The sequence below is a fragment of the Dromiciops gliroides genome, chromosome 2 (assembly GCF_019393635.1).
Source record: "Dromiciops gliroides isolate mDroGli1 chromosome 2, mDroGli1.pri, whole genome shotgun sequence".
Lineage (NCBI taxonomy): Eukaryota > Metazoa > Chordata > Mammalia > Microbiotheria > Microbiotheriidae > Dromiciops > Dromiciops gliroides.
Window position 1 is genome coordinate 4671202 of NC_057862.1, and position 24605 is coordinate 4695806.

The window sequence follows — 24605 nt, forward strand, 5'->3', positions numbered from 1 at the left end:
ACTAGAATTCTGCCTTTATTAAGAACAAAACAAAACAAATGAACCTCTATAACTTCCCAGCCTTCAGTCTCAAGATTATTCAATAGAAGGTTTCTGGAACATTGTAGTGCATTGCTAGAGTTACTAGTTTGCCAAATGAGACCATTAAGGGAACCCCCTTCTTCTTAGACATCAATGTTCTGCTTTATAAATTGAAAGGGCTGGACCAGATGACCTCTATTGTTCCTCCCAGATCCCACATTCTTCCATTGTTTCAATTGTCCCTGCTTCTTCTTCTTAAATATGTCATACACTGTTTGGGATCATTGCCTTTTATTTTTGCACACATCACCAATAACAACATTTGCACAGTGGATGTTCAGAAATTCTCATTGTCATAGCTGCTACTGGACAAAATTATGAGTTTAGCCAAGATGATTATTGGAAATAACATCTTACCTCATTCTCTCCCTATCCCCTAATATTGTCCTGTCACTTATCTAGAGACCATTTGTCTGAATCCCATTCTTGCTCATAAATGGCTGTCGGTCTCTGAAGAAATGATTTTTTTACTGATGAATACCATCAGCTCTTAGCTCATGATGACTGAAAGTACCACTCTTGTGGAGGGTATATGCCTTCTAAAATGGTACTTTGGGGGACCCAAACCCTTGCCAACCAAAAAAGGATGAAAGGATGAGTGTATAAGAACAGATGGTCAGGTTGATTTTATATAGTAGGCAGCCGTGTCTGGCAGCCTGGCAAATCATACCCCAGAGTTAACAATGAGATCAGCCTAGTCCAAAGAAAGGCCATTCCTGTTGTATTAATTGAATGAATGAAATTTTGTTGTCAAAACAGTTGAGTACTAGATGACCTGCTCACAGTCAGGAGACATGCAGTTCTGTAAGGTGCCTTAAGATGTAAAGGAAATTGGGGACTATGAAGGGAGGCCCATTAGACCCCACAGCCAAAAAGTGGCAGCACAAGGACTAAGCTCTGATCTTTTTCCTTAAAAAACAGACTTTTGTTTACTTTTGGATTTCAGTCATAGAGAATCATATAAGTCAATCAACAAACATTTATTAAGCACCTACCTTCTATCTTATTGTTGTTTGTCCTTCATTCTTGAAGAGGATCATGACATCAGGAGGTGATGTCATGACTTGAAGTAAATTGAATTTAAGGGAAGCAGGACTGTGCAAAGGCACCAGCCTCGATCTCTCCTCTGGAGCCAGCTGGGTCCGGTGGCAAGATAAATATCAGGACAACTGGAAATGGCTGTGAATGACCTCCTCTGAGCTAACTTTCTACTTTTCAGCAGCAGCTCTGCCGGGTTTGCACTCCAGGAATATCATGGTCCACCTAGCTGAACATCTGAAATCTCAGTGCATGACTCCTCATTGATGGACTCTTTTGGATACTCAGCAGTTCCTCCTCTTTCCTCTGATTGGAGGGCTGGAAGATAGAATGCTAAACTCCTTCCAAAAATTTCCTTTACAGAGGTCTGAAATATGTACTAGCCAGCTAACTATCCATTTTCTATCAGCTGTTTTTGACCCCTCTAAGCATCATGCCACAGGCAGGGACTCCCTGGTCTTCTCCCTCTTTCTAACTTCCTTTTGTGCATTGTCTCTATTCACTTTGATTTGTATCCCTACCACTTAGCATGTTGCCTGGAACATAGTAGGTGCTTAATAAAAGTTTATTGAATTGCATTTTGTTATATGTGCCAGGAGAAAAAAAGAAAAGGTTTGAACCACCCAGTTTGGGACCCCATTCAAGTTTAATAATAATAATAACAATAGCATTTCTATGTCACTTTAAGAAGCATTTTATGTATGTTATCTCATTTGATCTTTATTTAAACCATGAGAGGTAGATGCTACTATAAGCCATATGTTATGGATGAAGAAATGGAGGCAGGCAGAATTTAGGTAACTTATGGAGGCCCCACAGGTAATAAGTGTTTCAAGCTAGTTTGAACTCAGATCTTACTGACTCAGTCTAGAGATCTTGCCCAATGTACCACCTAGCTGCAGTAACTACAAGAACAATAGATAACATGCTAGTAACTATAAGGGGTACAGAGTTCTTTATATACATGATCCCACTGGATTGGACAATCAGTAAGCATTTAATAAGTGCTTACTATGTGCCTAGCCCTGTGATGCCCTGTAAAGGAGGTGCTGTTATTATCCCTCTTTTATACAGGAGGGTACAGAGGCATAGATGAGTTAGGTTAATTGTCTGAGGTCAGAGAAGAGGCAAAGTTTTAAACTGGGTTTTACGTGGCTCTAACCATTCTGAAGCCTTACTTCTGTTAACCTCATTACAATATCAAGTAAAACATCTATAATATTATTTTCCCACGCAGATCAGGTATGCCTTGATACTCTCTTCTCTCTAGGTTTTTTTGAATATCCGTCTTTCCTGGTTCTCCTCCCTTCTGACCTCCCTTTTGGTTTCTTTGATGGATCTTGCCTTCTGACAGGACATGTCCTATAGTGGTCTGTCCTGGGCCCTCATCTCTTCTTCTTCTAGACTACTTCACTCAATGATCTCATCAGTTCCCATGGATTTAGTTATTATACCTATGTTGTTGTGGTGGTGGTGTTTTCTTTCTCCTTCTCCTCTTCTCCTCCTTATTTTCTCCTCCCTCTTTTCTTCTTCTTTTCTTCTTCTTTTCTTCTTCTCTTCTCTTCTCTTCTTTTCTTCTTTTCTTCTTCTCTTCTTTTCATCTTCTTCTCTTCTTTTTCTTCTTTTCTTCTCCTTCTCCTTCTTCTTCTTTGGCAATTAGGGTTAAGTGACTTGTCCAGGGTCACACAGCTAGTGTCAAGTGTCTGAGGTCAGATTTGAACTCAGGTATTCTTGATTCTACGACTGGTGCTCTATCCACTGTACCACCTAGCTGCCCCAGTTACTATACCTATATATTAATGGTTCTCACATCTACCTATTCTGCCCCAAACTCTGCTGAATCTTACATTTCCAACTGCTCTTCAGAGATCTTGAAATTAATGTTTATCTTAAACTCAGTACATCTAAAACAGAATTCATTTTCCCCCAAAACCATTTTTACCTGCTACCTTCACTAATATTGTAGAGGGAACCTTTATCCTCCAACTCTCTCAGGCTCACAACCTAGGAGTCATCCTGGACCCCTCACTCTTTCTCACTCCACTCATATGAAAGCTATTACCAAGTCCTGTTGATTTCATTTTTGCAACATCTTTTGAATATGCTCCCTTCTCTGACACTGCCACCATATTGTTGCAGACCCTCCTTACCTCCTGCCATGATTATTACAATAGCTGCTGGTGGGTCTGCCTGCCTCAAGTCTCTCTCCATTCCAGTTCATCCTCCATTCAGTCGTTTATGTGATTTTCCTAAAACTCAGCTTTGATAAGCTCACCTTCTTATTCAGAAAACTCTAATGACTCCCTAGTACCTCCAGGATCAAATGCAATATATTTTTCTTGGCACTCACATCCCTTTATACCCTTGCCCCCTCCTACATTCCCAGGCTTCTTATATCTTACTCCCTGGCACATCCATCCAGTGACACCAGCCTCCTGGCTATTCCACTGGTAAGACTCCACCTCTCAGCTCCAGGCATTTTCTCTAGCTGTCTCTCATTCCTGGAATGGTCTCTTCCCTCCATTTTGATGACTGACTTTCCTGACTTCCTTACATTCCAACTAAAATCCAACTTTCTACAGGAAGCCCTCCCTAACTCCTCTTACTTTAGTGTTTCCCCTCTTTTAATTATTTTCTATATATCCTGTATATAGCTTGCTTTGTATATATTTGTTTGCATGTTGTTTCCCCTATTAGACAAAGTTTTTTGAGGGCAGGGATTGTCTTTTGTCTCTTTTTTATCCCTAGTGCTTAGTCCAGTTCCTGACATAGAGTAGATACTTCCTAAAAGTTTACAGAATGAATATCATAAAATTGAAATTCTAGGTAGTACATTTTATGAAGGTCATTGAGAAGTAGCCATAAATTTATTAAGCACCTACTATGTTAGGCCCTATGCTAAGAAGAAAGTAACCAAGGTGATGAAAGAGCCTTGAGATATTGCCATGAAAATAAATCAAACAATTTTTTTTAAAAGACACTCACTATGTGCCCAAAACTGTTTTAAGCAGTAGAAATATAAACAAAAGTGCAGTCTGAATCCCTCCCTTCACTTACAAGGTCAGATGAGTAGAACAATAGGAGAGTAGACTAACACACCCTTCGAAGCAGAAATGGCAGAATTCTTTTGATGATAGTTTCACAGAAGTAGAGAGCTAGGTACAGGACAGCATAGCAACAAGATAGTTTTCAAAGAGTGGGCAATGGAGAAATTTCTTCTACACACTCATTATTTAGGATTAAATTATTTAGATTTTGAGAGTTGGAAAAGACATTAGCCCACTTTTATTTTTTATTTATTTGTTTAATTATTCATTCATTCATTTATCTATTTATTTATCTATTTATCTATCTATTCATTTATTTATTTATTATTTATATTTATTTATCTATCTATCTATCTATTTTTTATTTATTTGTTTTTTTGTTTGTTTGTTTATTCATTTTTGCAGGGCAATGAGGTTTAAGTGACTTTCCCAGAATCACACAGCTAGTGTCAACTGTCTGAGGCCAGATTTGAACTCATATTCTCCTGAATCCAGGGCCAGTGCTTTATCCACTGTGCCACCCAGCTGCCCCCAAGTAGCCCACTATTTCAAGCCATACATGAATGGAATTTCCACTGTTGGGGTATTTTTGTCCTTTGTTCTTGAAGAGGATTAATGACATTATTGGTGACTTGCAAATGAATGGATTTAAGTGAGGCAGAGCTGCACAAAGTCATGAGCCTCACTCTCTCTTCCTGAGTCATTTAAGTCTAATGGCAAGACAAAGCTCAGGCTGACTGGCAAAGGCCCAGGACACAGCGGATGACCTTGGCATCTTTGATGTCTGATCAAGCTCTAAGCACTTCACAGTGCCTGCTTCATCTAACTTCATGGTTTTTGAAACTAATTTTTTTTCATCAGTCCATTCCACCAGGAGAAGTCTTCACATGCTTGGGGTAGACATCTCCCAAATTCACCAACAGCCTTGAGGCCTGTAAGTTACCCTCAACCGAGTTTAGTCCATCTGCTGAGACAGATAGACAAGGCTGTGGGCACTGTGCATGCTACAACTTCTTGGAGCCATGGGTGAGAGTTGGGGGAAGCAGGTGGATATCACAGGTGGATGAGCAACCCTGAAAAGGGCTCAGCAAGCCCTCACACCAGAGGTTCTAGAACTCCCTGAACACCCAATATATCCAAGTGTCCATTATAATATGTAATAAAAGTCATCATTCAGCATCTACTTGAAGCCTTCCATGGAAGAAAAGCCCACCATCTCTAATCATAGTCCACTGTACTTTTAGGTAACTAGAATTTTAGGGAAACTTCTTGACATAAAGTCTCAATTAGTCATTCACTCATGTCTCCTGGTTTTGTGGGGCAGAGGAGGTGGTAGTGGTAATTATTACCTTTGAATCCCTTCTCCACAAGTGACACTTTAACATACCTGAAGCCAATTATTAGGCTTACTTACCTGCTTTCCCAAATGTTCTTATTTCCAATCTAAATATCTATAGGTTCTTCAAACAATCCTCGTATTACATGAAATCCAATTTATTCTCCAATCAAGTCTGATTACTTTGTTCATATTTCCTTTTTATATTATAAATTGTCCTGTTATCTAAAGCATAAGTATGATATAATTGTATTTCTGCATTTGACTTTATACCCTAACAACCTTTATAAATATACTGAAAAGTAGATATAGTCCTTATGTTCTTTTACATAAATCGCCAAAGACATATGCTGGATATTTTTCTAATATTCTATTCATACATTTAACTTATTTTTTCTTTTTCTTTCAGCTAAATTCATCTAAATCTAAAAGAGGTATGTTGAAATCAGAGAAATTATCAACTTAATATCAAGGCAATTTTTAAATTCAATTAGCTTTTTCTTTAGGTAGATATATGCTGTGATACTTGTTCCCAATATATTTAAAGATTTATTTTTTCATCATAAATTGCACATTTAACCATCATATACTTTCTTTGCTTGTCTCCCAACCATATCTTTCTTTATTTTCATCTTGTCTGATTTCAAAATTGTTACTGCTAAGGTTTTGATTTTGTTGTTTTGGACTGTCATAAAAAATCCCACCTTAACTCTTAATTTTAACTCTTTATGAATCTTTTATGGTCTATTTTTTTATTCCATGTAGACAAGTTACTACTCCCCTTTGTTTTTTGGGCAGATTTATCCCCTTCACATTAATGATTAAGATTATTGGGTATTTTGTTCCTCTATAAAATACTCTTAAAATTTGATGGCTCTGACCAAAGCTTTTCTTGAGGTGATCCTTTCACTAACTATACCCTCCCTTTTAAAATTCTACTTCTTGCTTTCCCTCCCCCAGTTTTGTGGGAAGCTAGGTGGTGAAACGGTTAGAGCACTGGCCCTAAAGTTGAGAGGAACTGAGTTAAAATCTCACCTCAGAGACTTGCTAGCTCTGTGACCCTGGGCAAATCACTTTACCCCAAATGTCTTAAATATCTGGGGTCATTTCCAGTTGTCCTGATGTCTATCGTGCCACTGAACGTAGATGGCTCTGAAGGAGAGTGAGGTTCGGGACCTTTCACAGCTCTCCCTCATTTAAAAATCCAATTCAGCATGAGTTATGCCATTACCCCAATGTCATGGTCCTCTTAGGGAATGAAGGACAAACAACAACAATCCCAGTTCTGTTTTTACTTCACTATGATTTCCATTTTAGTAAATGCCAAGAAGAAAAGTTTGTACATCATAAAATAAAATAGTCCATGAAAGATCTTATTATTTGTCAAATTCATGAATGTCACCAAAGGATGTACTGTCCAAGACCCCACCCTGGAATTTAGATAGATAGATAGATAGATAGATAGATAGATAGATAGATAGATAGATAGATAGATAGATAGATAGATAGATGGTGGATGGGTGATAAAAAGATAGATATAAATTATATATATATATATATATATATATATATATATATATTTAGTCCATCTATATTGTCCAATGCCCCATCCTAGTGAGAGAAATGGAGATACAGAGAGGGACACAGAGGGGATGAGAGAAAGAGAGAGACAGACAGACAGACAAACAGACAGACTGAGACTCCAATACAGACATTGATAACATTAATGAAGATGAAAGACAACTGGGTGTTCCATAAATTTTCACTTGGTATTGTGCAAAATTTTCTTCTTCCTGAAGTCTCCCAAAATGGAAAGGGGAGTGAGGAATCCTACTCTGCAGGTTACATTATTTATGTCCATGCCTGACTCAAAGCCAATTTAACATCCATTTATCCAATCCACACAAAATCTCCCAAAATATATGACCTACTTTATTGTGTGCAGGTGAGAAGATGGGGATGTGGAAGGCAAGGGGAAAAGGGAAAGGAGAGGCAGGGAAAGCATGAAATTAAAAAAGATCAAAAAGTGACTTCAATCCTGGAGTCCAGTTAAAGATGAAAGCTTTCTCTCAGATTTCCCTCCTCTTCTCCAATATTAAATTCAGAAGCCCTAACCTCAGGCATTTGCAGAATATATGCAGATTTCCAGATGGAAAATAGTTCACTAATGGCTGAGACCAAGATATGTCTGTGCTATGGAAATGTAGCCCAAAACTCCCTGGGCCATTGGAGAAGGCATGGGACTCACCATTATGACTTTGAAATGTTATCCAAAATTTCTACTGAAAACTGTTTTCTCTAGACTGTCCCTGGTTATAACTACAGAAGATGCAGCATGGTCCATTGAGTATTAAATGGGGCCCAGACTAAATGGGTCACATGGTAATAGCTACAGTTGACTAGACTCATAGCTAGCTACTTACCCCAACAGATGGCCACCTCCCATATGCTTTTTATTTTAAGGGGGCTTGTAAACAATCATCACTAAATCATTTGAGTTCACAAAGGGGTATCTGGTCTGGTGTATATACATAACCCTTACAAAATATCCAATCTATATTCTAAGCTCCCCACAGGAAGAAAGCATTGACCATTGTCCAAATGAATGATTCCTGAAGTTGTAAGGTTATTTTAAAAAGCAGAAACAAGCCACACAAAGGTTTTTCTTTAAGCATCTTAAGTCCTGGGCCATCTTGGAAATCACCTCATTCAATCCCATAGTTTTATACAGGAAGAAGGTGATATTAGAGGAAGGAAATGAACTCCTTCATGAACAGGGTCAGGTTCGGAGCTCAGCCCTCCTGACACCACATTGCTTGTTCTTTGTACCACATCATCCTTATACACCTTCAACTGGCCGTCATGTTAGACATCTTAGTCTGAACATTTCCAAAACCAAATTCCATATCTTCCTTTAGTTGGTTACCTTCAATTTATCATTTGTCCTGTTTGTACAATTGTTTGCTTTGACTACCCCCATTAAACTGTGAACTCCACGAGATCAGGAACTGGGTTTTGCCTTTCTTTCTATATCCATCACTTAACACAATGCCTGGAATGTATTAGGGCCCAGTTTTTTTCCCCTACTGTAGAGTAATTGCCTTTACCGAAATTAGATGATATCTGAATTCCTCATAGGAAGGATATTCTGGCAACAGTGAATGAGAAGAACAACTCTGCTGAAAGTCAGTGGGTTCATTGGTCTCAAACTTGGCAGCATCCTCCTTTTCAGCAAAGGATTTTGTGTATCATTATAAAGGTTTGGAAGGAGGGATTGGTGGGGGATAGGAATCTAGAAAGATATTGAGAATCAGGCAAAATGTTAAACCTCTGAAAAAACATAGTTTCTCAGTAGGGGGGGCAGTTAGGTGGTACAGTGGATAGAGCATTGGCCCTGAGATTGGGATGAACTGAGTTCAATTCTGACCTCAGACACTTACTAGCTCTGTGACTCTGGGCAAGTCATTTAACCCCAATTGCCTTAAATATCCAGGGCCATCTCCAGTTGTCCGGATATATATCTTGCCCCTGGATCCAGATGGCTCTGGAGGAAGGAATGAGGTTGGTGACTTTGCAAAGCTCTTCCTCACTTAAATCCAATTCACTTCAAATCATGACATCACTCCAATGTCATGGTCCTCTTCAAGAATGAAGGACAAAGAACAACAATAACAAGTTTTTCAAGAAGAAGATATGAATGATTTCAGGAAATGTGTCCAATGCTATCTTTTCTAAGGGAAAATACAAATGTTGTAAATGAAATGAGAAATAAAATGACGAAGCAAAGGAAGTGGAGAAAATCCTGTTACTTTTTAGGGACTTGGTTCACATCAGGGATTACTTTCCAGGTGCTATAAAAGGTCAGATATCCCTTTGTCCAAATGATCAGGAGGATGCTAAGGATGCTGACCCTGGACTGTATGCCACCCATAAAACACAGTTAGCCAAAGTTAAATAACCATGGCATGCATGCCTTCTCCTGAATCTTATCCTTTGTTCATACTTTTGAACCCCATTGGACAATCTGAATTTTACCCAATTAAGTATAACACTAGGAAAAGGGATGTGTGTTATATTGGTGGTGCTTATGCCCTAAGGTTTGCATTTGAACCAAGTGAGCTGTCTTCTCCTCAATGAGTCATTCAGTTTGTTCTGAAACATTGTCAGGGCTTCATTCCCACAGGAATAGCAAACTGCTGGCCTCTGGATAGGCTTTGAAAGCAAGAGCTGGGGTGGGGGAAAGTGAGGCAGGAAAAAAGCTTTATTTTCCTCACTTGGGGGACAGAGCAGAAGAAAATTGTGCATCAAATCAGTCCTACTGAGCCCTGTGAGGAGATGGGCCCAGGCAGGAAGAGAATAAACTTACCAAGCCATACCTGCTGCCCACCTAAAGTTTTTTGCTCTTTAATCCAATCACTCCTGGCCAGCATCCCCAAAGTTGGGAAGAGGGTACAGAGAGTATAGCCCCTCTTCTCTTTCTCTCCACCCTCCATGAAAGGAGACAAACACTCCATATCTTACCTTAGCAACTATGAACTTGCATGCAATACTTAGCATGGTGCCTCGCACATAGTGGGCGTTTATCAATGCTTACTGACTGACTAGGCTTCCACTAAAGGGTGACTGATACTTCCAGAGGCAACTCATGCTACAACAGAGAACTCTAATAGTTAGCATTACATCTAGACAAAATAGGCCTCTGAAAAGTCTGTCCTTTGCTTCTAGTTATTGTCCTCTAAAGTCGAGCAGAACAGGACTCATTTTCCTTGACATGGAAATAGTTCAAGTACATGCAGGAAGCTGCCATGATAGTCAACCAACCCATGTACACTCACAGAATCTTCTCTTCTGCAGGAACAACATAACCAGTTCCTTTGATCAACAATCATGTAGTGTCCCATTCGTTCCCATTTCCCTGACTCCCATTCTCATTGATGGAATAGGTCCACAGGGGGTGACTACTTTTTACTACTCTCAGGTTTCTAAGAAATTACCCTGAGATAAGGTTTTTAGTTAGGCCATTCACAAAGCCTTCCCATTAGCAATCAACCAGTAGTCTCAGTCATCTTTTTTGTTTTGTTTTGTTTTCAAATCATCTTTTAGCAGAGGGATTTAATAAGCGAAATAGTAAAAATCTTTGCTACAAACATTCCTCCTCATACAAAACCTGGAGCACATTCTTCCACAAATTCTCACAGGGTCAGGGGAAGTATAAGCTCTAGCTGAGAATTCTATGGTAGAGAATCCCAAGTGTAGAGAACACATATGGCAAAGACATAACTCATAGCTCCTGACATTTTATCACTTACAAATCCTTTCTGAAGTGATTTGTACTGTTTTTTTTTTCTGGTACAATGGGGCATGTTGCTCAAAGCTGCCTCCCACTTCACTGGATTTGCTTTCCACATTCCATGGCACTTTGGTGGATGTGTTGTCTCCTATTGGTCCAATTATTTTGGTTTTTTATCCCAGCTGGAAGTACTTTCTAGTATCTAATGATATGTTCTCAATGTTGAGGTGCTATGAACCATTAGAGAGAGAATTCCTCTCTACCCATCTCCTCTGGCCTCTAAGTATGATTCTCTCAGAGGGATTTGGTTCCAACTATGGAACTGAAATCCTCAGCTTATGAACTTGGAGCCCTCCACTGCTAGACTGATTCACCACTTGACTGGCAACTACTAAAATGCTTCTATTTCCAGCCCCAAGAGGTGGAAATGTCTTATTTTATTAGCTAATAAGCTATCCCCTTCTTGACCCAAACAAAGAAATTCACACCATATAAAGAGATAACAATGCAGACATATTGTTTTCACACCTAGAACTTCATGCCCATATACAGATTATATCAATTTAGCTAGGAGAGGGGAGGTGGGGAACTCTCTCCCTCACACTACTGTTACATGAATGCAAGGCCCTTCACCCTTCTGGTTACTATCCTCTGTGTTCTCCAGCTTATCAGATCATATGTTCTTCCTAAGAACTGAACAAGAGATTTCATATGTGGTTTGACCATAGAAGTATACACTTTTCCATATGGTTAGTATGGTTAACCCAATTGGGTTTCAGTGTACTTCATCTGTAAAAAGAGAGGATTCGACTGGATAAATTTGGAGGTCCCCTATATATCTAGATCAATAAATCTAACACAGGAGTTACTAAGTTCTGCAGATAAAACTAGCATTTGAAGAAAATTCTTGTGCATATGTTGATATTGAAATAAGAATCAAAATATATCCAATACTTAACATAAACTAGATGCAACCCACCACAAAGAAATTCAGAAATTCAACTCCTTCCCAGGAGGCTTCCACTTTTGAGTAACTGTTGGGAGGTTCTGCCTTGGTCACATCTTTATTAATAAAGATTTCACTTTATATAAATTGAAGTGAGCCAAAACCCCATCCAGCTCTCCTCTTTGAACTAATCTCACATTCAAGTGTTGGAGGATCTCCCAGCACCATTCCAATGTGCCAGCATGGCATCTTCTCTTAAGAAAACATTCCATATTGCTGATCTGTGATGCACAGGGCTTCAGTACATTCCCCATACTCATTGTCTCTACTATATGAGCCAGACATTAGGGCATCCCTGGCAGGAGGCAGCCGGATGCACCACAAAATGAAAAAGAAAATAATTTCATGGTGCCGTTGAACTGCTCTCATAAACAAATCGTGATGATTTAATCTGTTTATTGAAAGCTACATGGTCTGCCTTTTCAGCGGGCCCCCTCACCCCTTGGGATCTCTTGTGTAGTTGAAACCACCAATGAGCTGCTGCCTCCAGCAGCCAAACAGAAATAGACGAAAGTCATCGGCAGGCATGTCGGCATGAATGATGCCTTTTATTTACTGAGATGCCATCAATAACACATACAAGGGGCTGTGAAGCACCAGAGGAGCACTTAATACCTCAACACAAATCTGGGGCCACCCCATGTGAATGCTTTAAGGAGGCTTGCTCTGTACCAGGATCTCTCCCTATGGAACAGAGTACTGGCCCTGGGAGACAGCAAGTCATTAAAGAGGGACCATTCTCTTTCCCATTCCACCACATTAATGAAACTATAATCCAAGAAGTTATTTCCTAATTGAGTTCTCAGAAAATGCCTTCCTCCTACTCTTGCTTTGGGTCCCTAATTAATTCTGTAACATAACTGTACATTTCTAAATGTGCTGAGTTTGGGCAGATTTAGGATTTGGCAGGTGGGTACACTGAGGATCATTATGGAAGAAAGGAAGCCCTATTACTGCCCTCCTTGGCATGCAGGTGCTAATTACTGTCTGTCATGATCATGCAATGTAGGAATTCCTTGAGTCTGAATCAGGGGATCACTTAATCATTGGGGTTTCCAAGAAGCTTGCTGATGTCCCAGTTAGAGAACCAGATTCTTGATGACCTAAATGGATCAATAGCTGGTCCACCTAGGACCTGGCTGGGTGCTATCTGGATGGGAGCTGGAACCATATCTCTGGCTCTAGGACACCATTTCTGATAAAAGTGTCCTTGACAAAGGAAAGACCCTACCTCAGGTTTCTTGGAAATTGTTAATGTTGACTGGCAATTCAAGAACAAACTAGTGAGTGGTAATTATCCACTTTGTCAGGGAATTTTCAAGCTTAGAAAGGCCATGTTTATTGATTTATACCAGTAGCCAGCAGACAATCTTGCTGCTAAATTGAGAAACTTGTGTTTCACATGAAGTACAAACAAGAGTTTAAGAATAAAATCTAAAAAATCCCATTCCCTATTTTCACAAGTAAGGAAAGGATCATAGGACTGAATAAAGGGTCATAGAGCTGGAAGGGACCTTAGAAGTCATCAAGTCCAGCTCCCTCCTTATATAAATGAAGGCCCTAAGACCCAGATAAATGAAGAGACCAAGGTCACACTGATATCTGAGGCAAGATTCAAACCCAGGGATTCTTGACTCCAAGTCCATTCTCTTATTCCCTAAATCATGCCGCCTTTTGCCAGACCACATGTTGGAGTCCCTAAAACACAGACTTTACACTTGAAAGACACTTCACCTATCATCTACTTTGTTCAACACTTGTAAAAGAATACTGACTGTAACATACCTGACAAGTGTTTAGCCAGCTTCTCCTATGAGGGGGCACCCACCACATCCAGAGACAGTGCTCCCAATTTGGCAGTGAATCCATGTGGCACTGCCCTCCATTACAAGTGGTTCCCTTTTGAGCTGATCCTCAATTATGAGAAGGAATTTCCCACATTCTTTCACCAAACTGTCCATGTAAGTAACATACATTTGTATTGAGTTAGCTCATGCTCAACCTTGCAGTCTATGGACATGAAAAAAAGAAGCAAAGTAGCCTGCAGGGGATAGAAGGACTGTTAAATTGGGTCCCCATTGGTATTGTCTCTTATCTCTGAGCTGAGGATTTCATATATATATTTCATGTATATACACACAGATACATATCTGGGAACTTGTTTCCTCAACATCATATGATCTTGAATATACATTTTATTTTGGGTTTCACTGATCCCTACCCATCTCTGATCCCCTTCATTACTTCATAGGTTGAGTATGGTGTTGGGGGTAATTATCTAAATCATGGCTCTAACTCCCAGTAATGCACTCTCTAAGCTAGACCTGAAAAGAAATTCCAGAGCAAATGCATAGGACCTGGAAGCTGTGTGATCTGGCCATGATCTGATGAGTCCAGAGCCCAGTGAGAGGGAAATTGACTCAAAGATGATGTCATTGTTTTATTGCTCCTAACAGCTTGTAGGGTACAGGCTTTAGCTGCATGGTCAGGTCTCACATGGAAAGATCTGACCTCCCATTAATCCCATTACCTAAAGGGAGGTATGAGTGCCTGTGCATCTTTCAGGCACACTGTTAGATTATTAGCCTGTCCTTGACAGTCTTAGGGATTTTCTTATCAATGGTTACCCAGGCAAGTATAGGTGGAATATGGGATTGAGACATGTAGAATGGAACATCCAAATTAGGAAGTGACTCCTGTGTTTCCCTTAAAGTATATCCTAGCCAAGCGTGGGGAAGTCATGCAACCTTTCGACCAATCAACCTCCTGCATACGTGCCTTTAACCTCTGATTCACGCTTACACAAAGGATTTCTGCCAGACATGCTTATATGCATAAATATCAACGAAGGTTGGGTAGGAGTGAGATGGGAATTCATATAATGTCTTCCAGCTATCCCAGACACTAACCCCCCTGTAAGAAAATCTCCTTTAAATACATTCTATCTCTTTAACCCGGGAGCTCCCAATGGCTTTCTTCAGTACTGAGCTATTATCTCAGTGGTATGGGGGAGGTATATATCTGAGCCCCTGCTTGTGCCCAACAAGTGGAATAGTCAGCAGGATCCTATACCCAACACAGCCTGACATATGTACACATGCACACATACACATTTATGCACACACATAAACCCGCACATATACACATGTTTATATTTGCATGTATGTACATGTATGTATGCCTACACATGTGCATGCATGCATGCATGTGTGTACATATGCATACACACATATTTTCATCTCATGGTAGCCATCTGGGGGGAGGGAAGAAAAAAGGGAGCAAAGTTACATGATCACTTTATCTTATATTTTAAAAGATTAACGAGTACTACATAATAGATTTGTAGTTTCATGTACAATCATCTTTTAAAAACTACTCTACCATGTTATGGAAATGTTTGTTTTATTTCTTAAATTTGGAATAAAATAAATATATTTAAACTGTAGGCACCAATTTTTAATTGGGGAGTGTTAGCTAGGCGGCTTACCACAATACTGGGGCAAGGAAGGAGACCGAAAGTCACCCTCAAGACAGAGCAGGATTTATTTAACAAGAATGAACTTAAAAAAACACACACACACAAACAGAATCAGTAGGATTAAGGGAAAGGAAATAAAATGGGGGAATGGAAATAATATAACCTGAACCACACCACCGCCCAGGAATCAGCTGAGAACACACAGCAACATCCTGTGGCCTTCCAGCTTCAAGCTAGAATGGCAAAAAACCTCCCTTCTTCCCAGCAGACCCCAGGCTGACCACACACAGCCCCAAGCCAACTGGCTGGCCACTCTGACAGTCACATGACTGCCCTCACTGGGCTTCCAGTCATTATAATTTTGCCAGGCCTATGTAGGCGTTGGTGAGTGGTGATGATGTGAGGTGCAAGCACCATGGTGACGGCTACAACCAGTGGGTGGAGCACCATGCCATGTGTTTGCAGAGGCGCTGCATCTGACCCCCAGGCCAGTGCATGCACCAGGGTTTTTTAAATTCTAGCCAAAGGATGGGGTCATAAAAACCTCAAATAACAGTTACTTCTTCATAAAATAAAGAGGAAATCTATCAATTCCCTTGAGGATGTGTTAGGACTGAAATGTTGATGGATCATCAAGATGGAGATGTTCAACAGGCAGTAATACACAATTGAATCTCAGGAAAAGGTTAGGGCTAGACAAGTGGGTTTAGATATTAACTGTCTAGAAAAAAAAATCTGCCTTGGAAGTTAGTGAGACAATCAAGAGAGAGAATTAATAACCAAACCAAATGATGCTCTGTTAATAATTCTACTAATCATTGAAATTGAACTTTTTTCTTTTTTTCTGATGTATTATTGATTAACATGCATTTTTAAAAATGTTTGATTTCCATATTCTCTTTCCCTCCTGCCACTCTCCTATGCATTGAAAAAGCAAGCAACGTATTAATTACAGAAGTGAAATCATGCAAAACATATGTCCATGTTAGCCATATCACAAAAAAGCAAGAAAAAATAAAGTGCAAAAATTATACTTCAGACAGCACTGAGTTCACCAGTTCTCTCTCCATAGTTGGATAGCATTTTTTCTCAAAAATCCTTCAGAATTGTCTTGCACAATTATATTAATCAGAACAATTAAGTCTTTTGCAGTCAGAGCAATATTGCTCTTTTTGTGCAAAATGATCTCCTAGTTCTGTTCAATTTGCATTAGTTCATAAAGGTCTTCCCATATTTTTTCCCAGAAACCAAGCCCTCCATAATTTCTTACATTACAATATTACTTCATCACAATCATATGCCACAACTTGTTGAGCCATTCCCTGATTCCCTAATTTCTAAAACTTGGACTCAACAAAAAGAGCTGCCATAAATATTTTTGTAAACGTAGGTCCTTTTCCTTTTTCTTTGATCTCTTTGAGGTACAGACCTAGTAGTACTATCACTGAGGGCATACACACGTTTATATACCTTGGGGCAGAGTTCCAAATTATTCTCCCAAATGTTTGAACCAGTTTACAACACCAACAATTTATTAGTGAATTGATTTTCCATCATCTCCAGGATTTGTCATTTCTGAAAGGTGTAAGATGGTACCTCATAGTTGTTTTAGTTTGTGTTTCTCTGCTCATTAATGACTTAGAGCATTTTATGACTATAGATAGCTTTGATGTCTTCTGAAAATAGGCTGTTTGTATCCTTTCATTATTTATCAATAGAGGAATAACTCTCATTTTGTATGTTTGACTCATTTGTCTTGAGAAATGATGCCTTTCTCAAAGAACATTGCTGTAAAAATTTAGATTATTTTATTGTCTGTGGTAGGTTTTAATATAATGTATTTTCCCTGATCACCTCTTTTAATTTTTTGTTTTGCTTTATCTTGAATTATCCACTATCATCAATGTATCTTAGGATTTATTTTTTATCATAAAAGTATTTTATTATTTCTAGTTACATGTAGACATAGTTTTCAACATTTGTTTTCCTAAGATTTTTAGTTTCAAATGTTTCTCCCTCACTCCCTCCCCTCCCTCAGCCCTCCTCAAGACAGCAAGCAATATGATATAGATTATATATGTACAATCACATTAAACATATTTCTGCATTAGTCACACTGCGAAAGAAGAATCAGAGCTAAAGGGAAAAACAAAAACAAATTAAAGGAAAAAAACAGTAGAAATAGTATGCTTTAACCTCCACCTAGATTTGACAGTTCTTTTTTCTGAATTTGGAGAGCATTTTCTATCATGAGTCCTTTGGAACAACCTTAGACCACTTTATTGCTGAGAAGAGTCAAGTCCATCACAGTTGATCAATACACAATGTTGTTGATGCTGTGTACAATGTTCTCCTGGTTCTGCTCATCTCATTCAACATCAGTTCATGTAAGTCCTTAAAGGTTTCTCTGAAATCTGCCTGCTCAACATTTCTTGCAGTACAATAATATTCCATCACATTCATATACCACAATTTGTTCAGCTATTCCCCAATTGATGGACATCCCTTCAATTTCCAATCCCTTGCCACCACAAAAAGAGCAGCTATAAATATTTTTGTACATGTGGGTCCTTTTCCCTTTTTTATGATCTCTTTGGGGAAAAGACATAATAGTGATATTGCTGGGTCAAAGGGTATGCACAGCTTTGTAGACCTTTGGACATAGTTCCAAATTGCTCTCCAGAATGGTAGGATCAGTTCACAGTTCCACCAACAATGCATTAATGTCCCAATTTTTCCACAGCTTCTCCAACATTTATTATTTTCCTTTTTGTCATATTAGTTGATCTGATAGGTATGGGATGGTACCTCAGAGTTATTTTTATTTGCATTTCTCTAATCAATAGTGATTTAGAGCATTTTTTCATATGTCAATAGATAGCTTTGATTTCTTCATCAGAAAACTGCCTGTCCATATCCTTTGAAAACTTCTTAATTGAGGAATGACTTGGATTCTTATAAATTTCATTTAATTCCTGATATATTTTAGATATGACATTTATCAGAAGTACTGGCTATAAAAATTGTTTCCCAGTTTTCTGCCTCCCTTTTAATTTTGGATGTATTGTTTCTGTTTATACAAAAACTTTTAAATTTAATGTAATCACAATCATACATTTTGCATTTCATAATATTCTATATCTCTTGTTTGGTCATAAACTGTTCTCCTTTCCATAAATCTGAGAGGTAAGCTACGCCTTCCTCTCCTAATTTACCTATGGTATCACCTTTTATGCCTAAATCACGTACCCATTTTTACTTTATTTTAGTGTAAGGTGTAACATGTTGGTCTATGCCTAGTTTCTGCCATACTTTCTTCCAGTTTTCCCAGCAGCTTTTATCAAATACTGAGTTCCTATCCCAGAAGCTAGAGTCTTTGGGTTTATCAAACAGTACATTACTGAAGTCATTTACTACTGTGTCTCCTGTACCTAACCTATAGTTTTGTTTCCTCCTTGCCTATTTTAATTCCTTTAATTCCTTTTTTTCTCTGATTTCTAAAGCTAATATTGCTAACATAATATTAAATAATAGAGATGATAATGGACATCCTTGTTTCACCCCTGATCTTATTGGGAAGGCCTCTAACTTATCTCCATTACATATAATTCTTGCTGATGGTTTTAGGTAGATACTGCTTACTGTTTTAAGGAAAGCGCCACTTATTCCTAAGCTCTCTAGTGTTTTTATTAGGAATGGGTGCTATATTTTGTCAATCTATTTCATCTATTGAGATTATCATATGATTTTGGTTAGTTTTCTTATTGATATGGTTGATTATGTTGATAATTTTCCTAATGTTGAACCAGCCCTGCATTCCTGGTATAAATCCCACCTGGTCATAGTGTATTATCCTGATGATCATTTGCTGTAATTTCCTTGCTAATATCTTATTTAATATTTTTGCATCAATATTCATTAGGGAAATTGGTCTATAATTTTCTTTCTTTGTTTTGGTAACAACACCATATTTGTGTCATAAAAGAAATTTGGTAGAATTCCTTTTTCACCTATTTTTCTAAATAATCTGTATAGTGTTGGAATTAATGTTTGGTAGAATTCATGTGTAAACTCATCTGGCCCTGGAGATTTTTTTTTTAGTTCATTAATGGCTTGTTCAATTTCTTTTTCTAATATGGGCTTATTTGAGGATTTTATTCCCTATTCTGTTAAGCTGGGCAATTTGTATTTTTGTAAATATTTATCCATTTCATTTAGATTGTCAAATTTATTGGCATACAGTTTGGCAAAATGGCTTCCAGTTATTCCTTTAATTTCCCCTTCATTGGTGGTGAAATCACCCCTTTCATTTTTGATACTGGTAATTTGCTTTTCTTCTTTCTTTTTTTTTTAAATCAAATTAACCAAAGGTTTATCTATTTTATTATTTTTTTTCATGAAATCAGCTCTTAGTTTTGATTAATTGTATAGTTTTCTTGCTTTCAATTTTATTCATTTCTCCTTTTATTTTCAGGATTTCTAATTTAGTATTTAGATGGGGATTTCTTTTTAAGTTGCATGCCCAATTCATTGATCTCCCCTTTCTCTTTTTTTATTCATATAAGCATTTAGAGATATAAAATTTCCTCTATGCACTGCTTTGGCTGCATCTCATAGATTTTGGTATGTTGTCTCATTATTGTCATTCTCTTGGATGAAGTTATTGATTGATCCTATGATTTGTTGTTTGAGCTACTCATTCTTTAGTATGAGATTATTTAGTTTCCAATTAATTTTTAGTCTACCTTTCCATGGCTCCTTATTTCATGTAATTTTATTGCATCATGATCTGAGAAGGATGCATTTACTATTTCTGCCTTACTACATTTGACTATGAGGTTTTTGTGCCCTAATGCATGGTCAATTTTTGAATATGTGCCATATATCACTCAGAAAAAGGTATATTCCTTTCTGTCCCCATTCAGTTTTCTCCAGATGTCTATCATATCTAACTTTTCTAACATTCTATTCACCCATTTAACTTCTTTCTTATTTATTTTGTGGCTAGATTTATCTAATTCTGAGAGGAGAAGATTCAGATCCCCCACTAGTATAGTTTTGCTGTCTATTTCCTCTTGTAACTAACTCATTTAACTTCTCTAAGAGTGTGGATGCTGTATCATTTGGCGCATACATGTTTAGTATTGATATTATTTCATTATCATTGTACCTTTTAGGAAGATGTAGTTTCCTTCCTTACTTCTTTTAATTAGTTCTATTTTTACCTTTGCTTTGTCTGAGATAAGGATTGCTACCCCTGCTTTTTTTTTTTTTACTTCAGCTGAAGCATAATATATTCTGCTTCAGCATTTTACCTTTACTCTGTGTGTATTTCTCTGCTTCAAATGTTTTTCTTGTAAACAACATACTGTAGGATTCTGGTTTTTAATCCACTCTGCTAATCACTTCCATTTTATGGCAGAGTTCATCCCATTCACATTCACAGTTATTATTACTGTCTATTTCCCTTCCTCCTATTTACCCCCTTCTTTCATCCTATTCCTCCTCACCAGCATTTTGCTTCTGACCCCTGACTCCCCCAATCTGCCCTCCCTTTCATCAGCCCTCCTCCCTTTCCTTTACGCTTTTCTCCCCTGATTCTGCCCTCTTTTCTATCAATACCCCCCTTTTCCCCTTACCATTTTACTTCCCCAAATTATAAGCCAAATTCCTTTATCCAAATGAGCATATGTGTTATTCCCTCCCTGAACCAAATCAGATGAGAATAAGGATTAAATGTTCACCCCCTCCCTTCTTTTCCTCTATTCTAACAGGTTTTTTGTGCCTCTTCATATGATGTAATTAATGTCATTTCACCTCCCCTTTCCTCTTCTGCCCATATACTCCTTTTTACCCCTTAATTTTCTTTATATTGTCACATAAAAGACAATTTATATTTATATCCTCTATGTATACTCCTTCTGTCTGCCCAAATAGAGATACAGTTCACAAGATTTATAAGTATTATCTTCCTGTGTAGAGATGTAAACAGTTTAACCTTATTGAATAAATTTTCCCCTATTTGCCTTTTTATACTTCTCTTGAGTGTTGTATGTTAAGATCAAATTTTCTATTCAGTTCTGTTCTTTTCATCAGGATACCTTGAAAGTCCTCTATTTCAATGAATGTCCATCTTTTTCTCCAAAAGACAATGATCAGTTTTGCTAGGTAGTTGATTTTTGGTTGCAATCCAAGCTCCTTTGCCTTGTAGAATATCATATTCAAAGCCTTGTGATCCTTTAGTATTGAAGCTTCTAGGTCTTGTGCAATACTGAGTGTGGCTCCATGATACTTAAATTTCTTCTCTCTTTGCTTGGTACATTTTCCCCTTCACCTGATAATTCTGGAATTTGGCCAAAATATTCCTTGGAGTTTGCTTTTGGGGGTCTCTTTCAGGAGGTGTTCAGTGGATTCTATCAATGACAATTTTATCCTCTGATTCTACAATATCAGGGCACGTCTCCTTGATAAATTCCTGGAATATGGTGTCTACACTCTTTTTCTAATCATGGCTTTCAGGTAGTCCAATAATTCTTACATTCTCTGTCCTGGATCTATTTTCCAGGTCAGTTATCCTTCCAATGAGTTATTTTATATTTTCTTCTATTTTTTTCATTCTTTTGATTCTGTTTGACTAATTCCTGGTGTCTCCTAGAGTAATTGGCTTCCATCTCTCCAATTCAAATTTTTAAGGCATTGTTTTCTTCAGTAAGCTTTTGCACTTCCTTTTCCATTTGGCCAAATAAATTTTTTAAGAAATTGTTTTCTTCAGTCAATCTCTGTGCTTTCCTTTTCCAAACTGTTGATTCTTTGTGTTTCCTTTTCAATGTATTGATTCTTTTTTTCATAATTTTCTTGAGTAGCTTGCATTTCTCCCCCCATTTGTTCTTCTATCTCTCTCAATTGATTTTAAAATACTTTTTGAGCTCTTCCAAGGAGGCTTTTTGGTCTTGAGACTACTGCTCTGTGCTGAGCTATGCTGTGCTCCCCTTTTGCCTTCATGAGACCGACCTTTCCTGAAGTCTTCTAAATTATCTCAAGTTGGAAGATGGTGTCTTTCTGTTTTTTTGTAGTTTCTGTAGTTTCAGAATCTGTTTAGAGGCTTGATTTAATATTCTTTTTGAGGGAACCACAGGAAAGCTCAGGCAACTTGCTGGTTTCTCTGTGCCATCTTGGCTCCACCCAATTACCTCTTTTAATTAAGTTTATCTTTGCTTTTGCTTTTCTGAGATGACTGCTAATCCTGACTTTTTACTTCAGCTGAAGCACAATAGATTCTGCTCCAGACCCTAATATTAATTCTCCATGTAACTTTCTTTCTCAAGGGTGTCTATTGCTGGATTCTTGTTGCTTATCCATTTTACTATCCCCCCCCATTTTATGGGTGAGCTCATCTAATTTACATTCACAGTAATGATGACTATGTATTTCACTCCTTCCCATTCTCTTTTGTTTGCCCTCCTCTCTTTTTATCCTGTTTGTTTGTATACACACTCATGTGTATACATGTATGTGTGTGTGTGTATATATATATATATATATATATATATATACAAACATTAATAGACATATAGAGATAGATAGAGATATAAATTTCCATTTTTTAACCAATTCCAAAGAAAGTGAGGTTCAGGCATTGTTTACCCACTCCCCATTTTCCACTCTACTATAAAAGTTCTTCATTGGATGCCTTTTTTACATGAGAAATTTTCCACTATTCTACCTCTCCCTTCTCTCTTATCCTACTGCATCACTTTTTCTCATCTTTTTTTTAGATCCTCTCAATATAATTGGCATCTTTATGCCCTCTTGCTCAAAATATGATGTCAAGGCTCTTTTTTGCCTAACTTTTTATTTTGTCAATCTTTTCTCCCATTAAGTTTTATTTTGCCAAATTACATGTACATACGATTTTGACATCATTTTTTTTCTATAACTTTGTGTTCCAAATTCTCTTTCTCCCTCCATCCCCCGACCCCAAGAACTCAAGCAATTCAATATAAGATATACATGAGCAGTCATGCAAAACATTTCCACATTAGCCAGGTTGTGAAAGAAAACAGACAAAACAAAATTCAGATAAATGAACTAACAAAAAAGAATATGCTTCAATCTGTATTCAGACACCATCAGTTCTCTCTCTGTAGATGGACCGCATTTTTCATAGGACCATGTATCATTGCATTGCTTGGCTCTTTCAGACCATCCAAAGGACTGAACTGTAACATCTAATCACTTCATTAACATCTGCCACTAGCATTCATATTCATGGCAGAGAGCATCATTGATCCTTTCCAATCATTCTGCCTGTTCTGGATTTAAATCCATTTTCAGCAATGTTTTTCCTATGTGGTTATTTTAAACTTTTGAGAGAATATCCTTCATCTTTGATTCCACATGATATAGCACAACAAGAATGTCAGAAGTGGTTGATTTGGGTAAGCACAGGGTATCACAGATAGCTTGTACTTCATGGTAAATGTCATAGTTTTTGTCCAATTGTGAACCTTGGAGCCTCTTCTTCTGCAAAATCCTTAAAGCTTGAAGTTCTGTACTCAAAAATAATAAGAGTTTTAAACAATCATCTTTCATTTTCAAACAATCTTTAATGTCTCCTGAAATGAGTGTTGAATAGGGACAGGACAATTCTCTCAGAAAATCACTTATCTCAAGCTGGAAGCTTTCTATATCTTCACTCCCAGCTGCTGGAGAGATGCTTTCTTCTAAGTCACATAATGGTTTTATCCGAGATCCTAACCACATGCAGAGCTCCGAAAACTCAGGTGAGGACAGCCCACTTTCTACTGCTTCACTAAGTGCTTGTTCTTCTAAGAGAGGACCATTATACCCCTGGGCCTCAAACACATACAGCACATCCCCCTCCATGCTCATCTCTGGGCCTGGCTCCAGCCTTCTCATGGTCTCTGCCAGCCTCAGCTGATGCACCATTCTAAAGGGCCCAGACAGAAGCCCTTTTTTGCAGGCAATAGGGGTTGAGTGACTTGCCCAGGGTCACACAGCTAGTAACTGTCAAGTGCGTGAGGCCTGATTTGAACTCAGGTCCTCCTGATTCCAGGTCCAGTGCTTTATCCAGTGCACCACCTAGCTGCCCAAGGCTCTTTTTAAAAAAAAAAATCCTGGCTTTCAGGTAGTCCAATAATTCTTAAATTATCTCTCCTCAATCTATTTTCCAAGTCAGTTGTATGATAAGATACTTCTTTCTTCTTATTTTTCATTCTTTTGACTTTGTTTTATTGTATCTTTTTTTCCATAGGTATAGCAACAACTTTAAAAGCAATAATTTAAAAAACTTAAATAATGTAGTCTAA

The 24605-nt window shown here is 38.0% G+C and overlaps 1 pseudogene; it reads right to left on the reverse strand.

Moving 5' to 3' along the window:
* The window catches only part of LOC122738148, a 99038-nt pseudogene extending 74843 nt beyond the window's left edge, over positions 1-24195 (reverse strand).
* Positions 24196-24605: the final 410 nt, after the last annotated feature.